We start from the raw sequence: 6631 nt of genomic DNA, 5'->3' as shown, positions 1-6631 counted from the left end.
AGTTTCGACAAAAGTTATGATTCAATTCCTATTGTCCACGCCGCACCTCAGACCCTCCAGGTTTTAGTGGGCTCAAGAGAATTCAGCCGATTTCCCCACTAACCTTTTTCCTTTCAGGTGAGTTTCAATGCAGCTCAGCTCAGCTAGTGGATTCCAGCTTTTGCTGGGTCTGCGATGGGACCACTGCGGGACCGCTGCAGGGCAGGCAGGCAGGGCTCCGGTTTTTAAAGCTTCTAAAATAATGTATTAGCAAAAGTTCTGATTCAAAATCCTACTGTTCGTGTCACGCTGTGATGGTCAGTCTCTGTAGAGCGTAAAGTGCTCTCTGGTATCCTCTCTACGCAGGCTGCTATCCCTCTGGCTCTTCACACTGTGCTCTCCACCTCTGCCATCTTCCCTCCCAGATCAATAAAATTATTCTTAAATTATTTTTCCCTCTCAATCAGTGCATTTTGTATTTCTTTCTCTTGTCTTTCTGTGCAAGCCAAAACTTTCTGTGCTATAGTGAATGAGCTTTTCCCTGTTACATATGATGCTAACTTTAAGTTTTCTGTAAATATTCCTTACTGTTGTTGTTGATTGCCTTCCTGATGACCATGACTCATAGCGACCCTATGAGCAAAAGGCCTGAAGCCCCTCTACAACATTTATCAAAGATCATAGAGTTTCCGGAGGCAAGTTGTTTAGAAAGTGGATGCCACTCGTGCTTCTAGTATTCCTTACTAGAATGCACAAATTTACTTATTCCTAGTTTGCTGAGAACTTTTAATCATAAGTTGGTGTTAAATTTTATCAAATGTTTTTTAAATGTCAGTTGCTAAGATCATATTTTTTTTAATTAACCTGTTGGTACAATGAGTGGCTAATGTGTACTATCAAGCTGGAACCAACCCGTAGCTGACCCTCCAGCAGCTTTTCAGAGCCAGTTAATCTCACAGGAAGAGATTGCCCATCTTTCTCTTGCAGAGCAGCTGGTGGGTTCAAACCAAATGCCTTCAGGATTACAGTGCAGGTTCTTGCCTCTAGGTCAAGAAGTTGTAATTAATCACTTACATTGATTAATTTTTCAATATCAAACTAGATTTTCATTCTTAGAAACACACTTGGCGGTGAGGTAGAATTATTTTAAAATACCAATAATTTTGATAGTAGAGAACTCTGGTGGTGTAGTTTGCGGAGTTGTACTGTTAACCCAATGGCTGTTCCTCTCTGATGGTTCAAATCCACCAGTATCTCCATGGGAGAAAGATGGATAACCTCCATCCATGCAATTCACAGCCTTGGAGCCCCGATGGAGAGTCACCAGTTCCGATTCTGTGGCAATATGGTTTTTTTTTTAATGAGAATTTTGATTTGATAATACTTTGCTGAGGTCTTGCAAGCACAATGACTACATTTTTAGCAGATTTCAACATAAAGACATTTGCTATTAATTACAAAAGTGCACCAAGAGGATTTTTTTAATATCAATATTATGAAAGTACTTAGGAAACTTGCAATTTACTACTTTTTCAATCATTATTTTCTAGCAGCTAAAGCATCCATTTCAGGATCTCTTCTTTTTAGTATATGGATATATTGAGGCCAGCATTGGTATAAAACTTTCTTCTCTTTCAGCTTTGGTTCGCCTTTGTCAATGGCTTTTCTGGGCAGATTCTGTTTGATAATTGGTGCATCGCCTTGTACAATGTGGTAAGCCTCTTCCACTTCCTTCTGGTGACATGCAGAGCTCCAGAGGAATTCCTTGGCTGTTTATGTCTGGGAAGTGTATCCATCAACTCTGTCCATAGCAGGTGGCACACATTCCATTTTTAGGGTCTTTGTTCTCACACAACAAATCATGCAGCAGTCAAATATTCCTTATATATTTAAGTTACAAATGAACATTGTAGAATAACAACACAAAATTTATGGTTCATATAGTTTGACAGTAGATCTGAAGCATCTTTTCCCTGTATGCCTGGGAAAGCTTTTGATGCTTTTAAGCCAAGTGGAAAATTCCTGAATACTGTGTAAACCCACTCTATTTAATCAATTTCTTTTTGAGATATCTGTGTATATGAAGGATATGTAGTGTATTTTAGGTGTCCTTTAAAATTACTGGCAGAAAATAGATCCTATAAAAAGGTTCATATTTACTCAATACCTTCATCTTTAAAAGCCAAGAGATAGACAAATATTACTTGTTTATTTATGAGAGTTCACATATTTAACTTTGTTATTGTTCACTGTAAGAGTCTATTTTATTTTTCTGAAAGTTGAGTCACAGGATTGAGTTTTGTTTTAGGCTTGAAAGAGGACTAGGAACTTTGGTTTCAAAGGTTCCATCAGTCTCTATCAGACCAATAAGCAAGGCCATTTTTATATTTTTTAGTTTTCTTCCCCCTTTTTTGGCCTCTCTGTCCAGGATCTACTGTGATCCCTTGAAGAGCATTCACCATGGTAGCGAGTACCATCTAGTTCATCTGCTCTCAAGGATGTAGAGGTTGAGATTTGTTTGGCCCATTAGTCCTTTGTACTAATTGAAGAAAACAGCTTTAAATATAATGACATCGGTAATGTTACAAAGAGGGTCTGTGTAAAATTAAATTTACCTTGTAAACAGTGACCAAAAGAATGATGCAGTGGCTAAATTAATAGCATAAATAATGGACTCAGTGCAAGAAATATGGCTTGAGTTAAGGAGGGTGAGGTCCTAATTATAACGTTCATAGAGTCAGAATACACTGAAGTATATAATTTTGGAAGAAGTTTTGATGTTCTTTCTCTGAGAAGTGTTTGAGTCAGCAACCTCCAGTTTTCAGTGGCATAGCTCATATGTGTTCATACTTCTACTTTTGATTTTCCTTTCCTTCCTTCCAATTTTCTTCCTCCTCCCTTTCCCATTTTTCCCCCCCATATGATGTTTACTATTAAAAGGTTCCCTCTTGACATAATGCTCTTTAAGAGATGTGTCCCCCTCCCTTTTTTTTAAATGTAATTTTTGTCATGGAGGTTATTCAGCAAATATTAAAAACATGAGTTGATGGAGAGACCATTTTTGTTTCTAATGATAATAACTAAGGTGAATTGTTATAATGATTTCTCATTTAGTCTAACATTTACATAAGAATGTGTATTGAATGCTTGCGATGTGCTATCCCACCTGAATTTAAAAATCATCTCAGGAAAAGATTTGAGGCCTTGAACACTAGTGAACAAAGACCAGATGAGCTGTGGGAGGATGTCAAGAATATTATCCGGGGGGGAAATGCAAAAGGTCATTACAAAGACAGAAGAAGAAAAGATCAAAATGGATGTCAGAAGAGATTCTGATTATTGCACTACAGTCAAAGCAAAGGGAAGAAATCAAGAAGTTAATGAGCTGAACAGAAGATTTCAAAGGTCAGTGCAGGAAGACAAAGCAAAGTATTATAATGAAATGTGCGAAAAGCTGGAGTCAGAAGATCAAAAGAGATGAACTCACTTGGCATTTATTAAGCTGAAGGAACTGAAGAACAAATTCAAGCCTCAAGTTGCAATACTTAAGGATGTTGTGGGCAGAATATCAAATGATTCAGGAAGCATTAAAAGAAGATGGAAGGAGTACACAATCACTTTACCAAAAAAGAATTGGCTGACACAAAATAATTTTATGAAACAACATACAATCAAAAGGCAATGGCTATGAAGGAGGAAATTTAAGCTTCTCTGAAATAATTGGCAAAAAAGACCCAAGGAATTAATGTAATACCAGTTGATGTATTTAAACAAATAGATGCTACTTGGATACACTCACCAGATTGTGCCAAGAAGTCTGGAGGCAAATGACCTGGCCAAACTGACTGGAAGAGATCCATATTTCTTCCCATTCTGAAAAAAAAGGTGACCCGAAAGAGTATGGCAATTATCAAACAATATCAATATCACACACAAACAAAATTATACTGAAGATTATCCAAAAGTGACTGGAACAGAGAACTACCAGAAATATAAGCAGGGTTTAGAAGAGGCCAGGGCACTAGAAACATTATCCCAATGTCAGATGGATCTTGGCCAAAAGCAAAGCGTACCAGAGAATGTCTCTCTGTGTTTGACTATGCAAAGGCATTTGACTGTGTGGCTCATAGCAAATTTATTGCTAACCTTTGGAAGAATTGGAATCCCAGAACACTTAATTATGCTCATGCAAAGCCTATACTTGGACCAGGAAGCAGCCCTCAGAACAGAGCAAGGAAATACTGCATGGTTCAAAATCAAGAAAGGAGTACATTCTCTCTTCATACCTTTTCAATCTATATGTGGAACAGATCACTTGGAAGGTTGGGCTTTATGAAGAGGAATGTGGCATTAGGATTAGAGGAAGACTCATCAACAACTTGCGATATGCAGATGACACAGCCTTGTTTCCCAAAACTGAGGAGAACCTGAAGCATTTGCTACAGAAGGTCAAGAACTGTAGTCTTCAGTATGGATTGAAGCTCAACCTCTAGAAGACAAAAATTCTCAAATTGGCAGCACTATGGTAGATCAAGAAGAGACTGAGATTGTTAACAATTTCAGCTTGCTCTGCTCCACAATCAACATTCTTGGCACCAGTAGTTAGGAAATTAAAAGACAACCTGCATTGGGGAAATCTGCTGTCAGGAACCTCTCCAAAGTGCTAAAGAATGATTATGTCATTCTAGGGACTAAGGTGCTCCTGATCCCAGCCATGGTCTTTGCAGTTACTTGCTGTGTATTGGAGAGCTGGACAATGACTAAGAATAATAGAAGAATCGATGCATTGGAGTTGTGGTGCTGAAGAATATTGAACATGCCATGGACTGCCAAGAGAATAAACAGGTCTGTACTGAAGAGGGTGAAACCAAGTTTTTCCTGAAAGGAAAGGATTTTGATCCTCTTTCTCACCTGCTTTGGAGAAGGACATCATGACTGCAAGGGTTAAGGGACATCAGGAGAGGAAGACCTTGGATGAGTTGGATTGACACAAGACTTGGGGTAATGAGAGTAGGTGTGTCAGAGTCAGTGAGAACTATTGTACATTGAGTCTCTGTGAGTCACAGGCAACTTGGTGACATAACAACAACAATAACTATGTGCAAAGAGACTAGGTGATGTGAGCAATTTATGTTTGGCTGCTACCCAGAGTTAGGGAAGTAGAAATCATTCAAAGACTCCATGGAATAAAGTTCTGGCAAAAACACCACAAACCCTTTGGGACAGTCCTACATGGAGTCACCATGACTTGGAGCAGACTTCCAGCAGCTAACAACAGCAACATTTTGTACCAAGTACTGGCAAGTGAATTAGCTATAAACTGTCTGCTTCATAAGAGGGATCTCTATACATATCCATTGGGAGATATATCTGACAGAGAGATTGATTTCCTGGTATCATGCCCTTTGTATAAATAACTAGATACTCAATTTATTAATTTTGTGTCCATTAAGGTCAACAAAATTAAATACCATAATTCATTGAATCCAAGATTGAACTAGAAAAGTTAAGTCATGATTTGATAGATTGATTTGAAATTCTGTGAGTCATGTGAAGTTCCAAAAGTAGATGAAAGTTGTGTGAGCCAGGAAATTCCCTTTTGTGCAATATTAACTCAAGGGACAGATTAAATACTCTTTTTTAACAGGTCTTTTGTTTTCCATATAGATTTTCACTTCACTGCCACCTTTTATTCTGGGAATCTTTGAAAAGAGTTGAAACCAGAAGAACTTGCTTAAGTATCCGCAGCTCTACTCCATTACTCAAGATGAGAATGTCTTCAACACAAAGGTAGACAGAAAGTTTTTCCAGTGCTTTTATCTCTTGGTCTTTTTCCTTTCTGATGCTTCAGAAAAAAACACTTTTTAAAATCCAAGGAATAAAATTCTGTATCATCTTCTTTTTCATCTTATTCAAAGAATTGTGGTGTGTTTTTTTTTCTTCTTTATTTGCAGATTATCTGTGGTGGAACCGAGTAGAGGCACTTGAGATCACATAGACCCCAAGGCTGTTCTGACCCTTTACAGAAAATGTTTGCTGACCTCTGGCTCACCATAATATTCATCAGATTAGGAGTATTTTCAGTTATTTTTTGGTTCAAAGCTTCACCCCACCACCCTGAACTGTCCTCTTTTTTCTTCTGTATCTCCAGTCATACATATATTAAATAGATTGAAGTTGACCCAAACCTGATTGAGTTATGCTTTTGTTAGTGATTTTTAAATTCTCCTTCCTGTCTCTTTTATGTTTGACAGTTTTTACTACATTGTCTTTTTCATTCTTTAAAGATTTAATCATTGATTTTTTTTTTCCGTTTCCATTTATCTTACTTAACTCTCACTTTGTCATTTCTGAAGGAAGAGCAAAGAATTAATAACCCTTTTGCACGACGGTGCGTGCACGCTCTCAGGAGCCACGCAGAGCGGTACGTGGCCTTTCTGGTTTCTTTTCGGGGGGGGGCACAGTCCCCAGGTAAAGGGGTGTCCAAGAAGGCGTCGTTCCGAGCGGGGAGGTGGGGACAGAAGGCCCATCGGGCTGCAGGAGGAAGAAGGGGGCGACCCGGGATCCCCGCCTCGGAGCGATTCCCCGCGGGCTACGCTTCCACACTTGGCCGAGGAGGCGCGAGATGAAATGGCAAGAGTGAACGAGCAAG

General features: G+C 38.8%; 1 pseudogene; it reads left to right on the top strand.

The window, feature by feature from the left end:
* The window catches only part of LOC102852537, a 194957-nt pseudogene that overhangs the window by 154267 nt on the left and 34059 nt on the right, over positions 1-6631 (top strand).

The sequence above is a fragment of the Elephantulus edwardii genome, unplaced genomic scaffold, assembly GCF_000299155.1.
Source record: "Elephantulus edwardii isolate Elephantulus edwardi_28Jun2011 unplaced genomic scaffold, EleEdw1.0 scaffold00135, whole genome shotgun sequence".
Lineage (NCBI taxonomy): Eukaryota > Metazoa > Chordata > Mammalia > Macroscelidea > Macroscelididae > Elephantulus > Elephantulus edwardii.
Note: the sequence above shows the minus strand (reverse complement) of the source record. Positions and strands in the feature narration are given on the sequence as shown.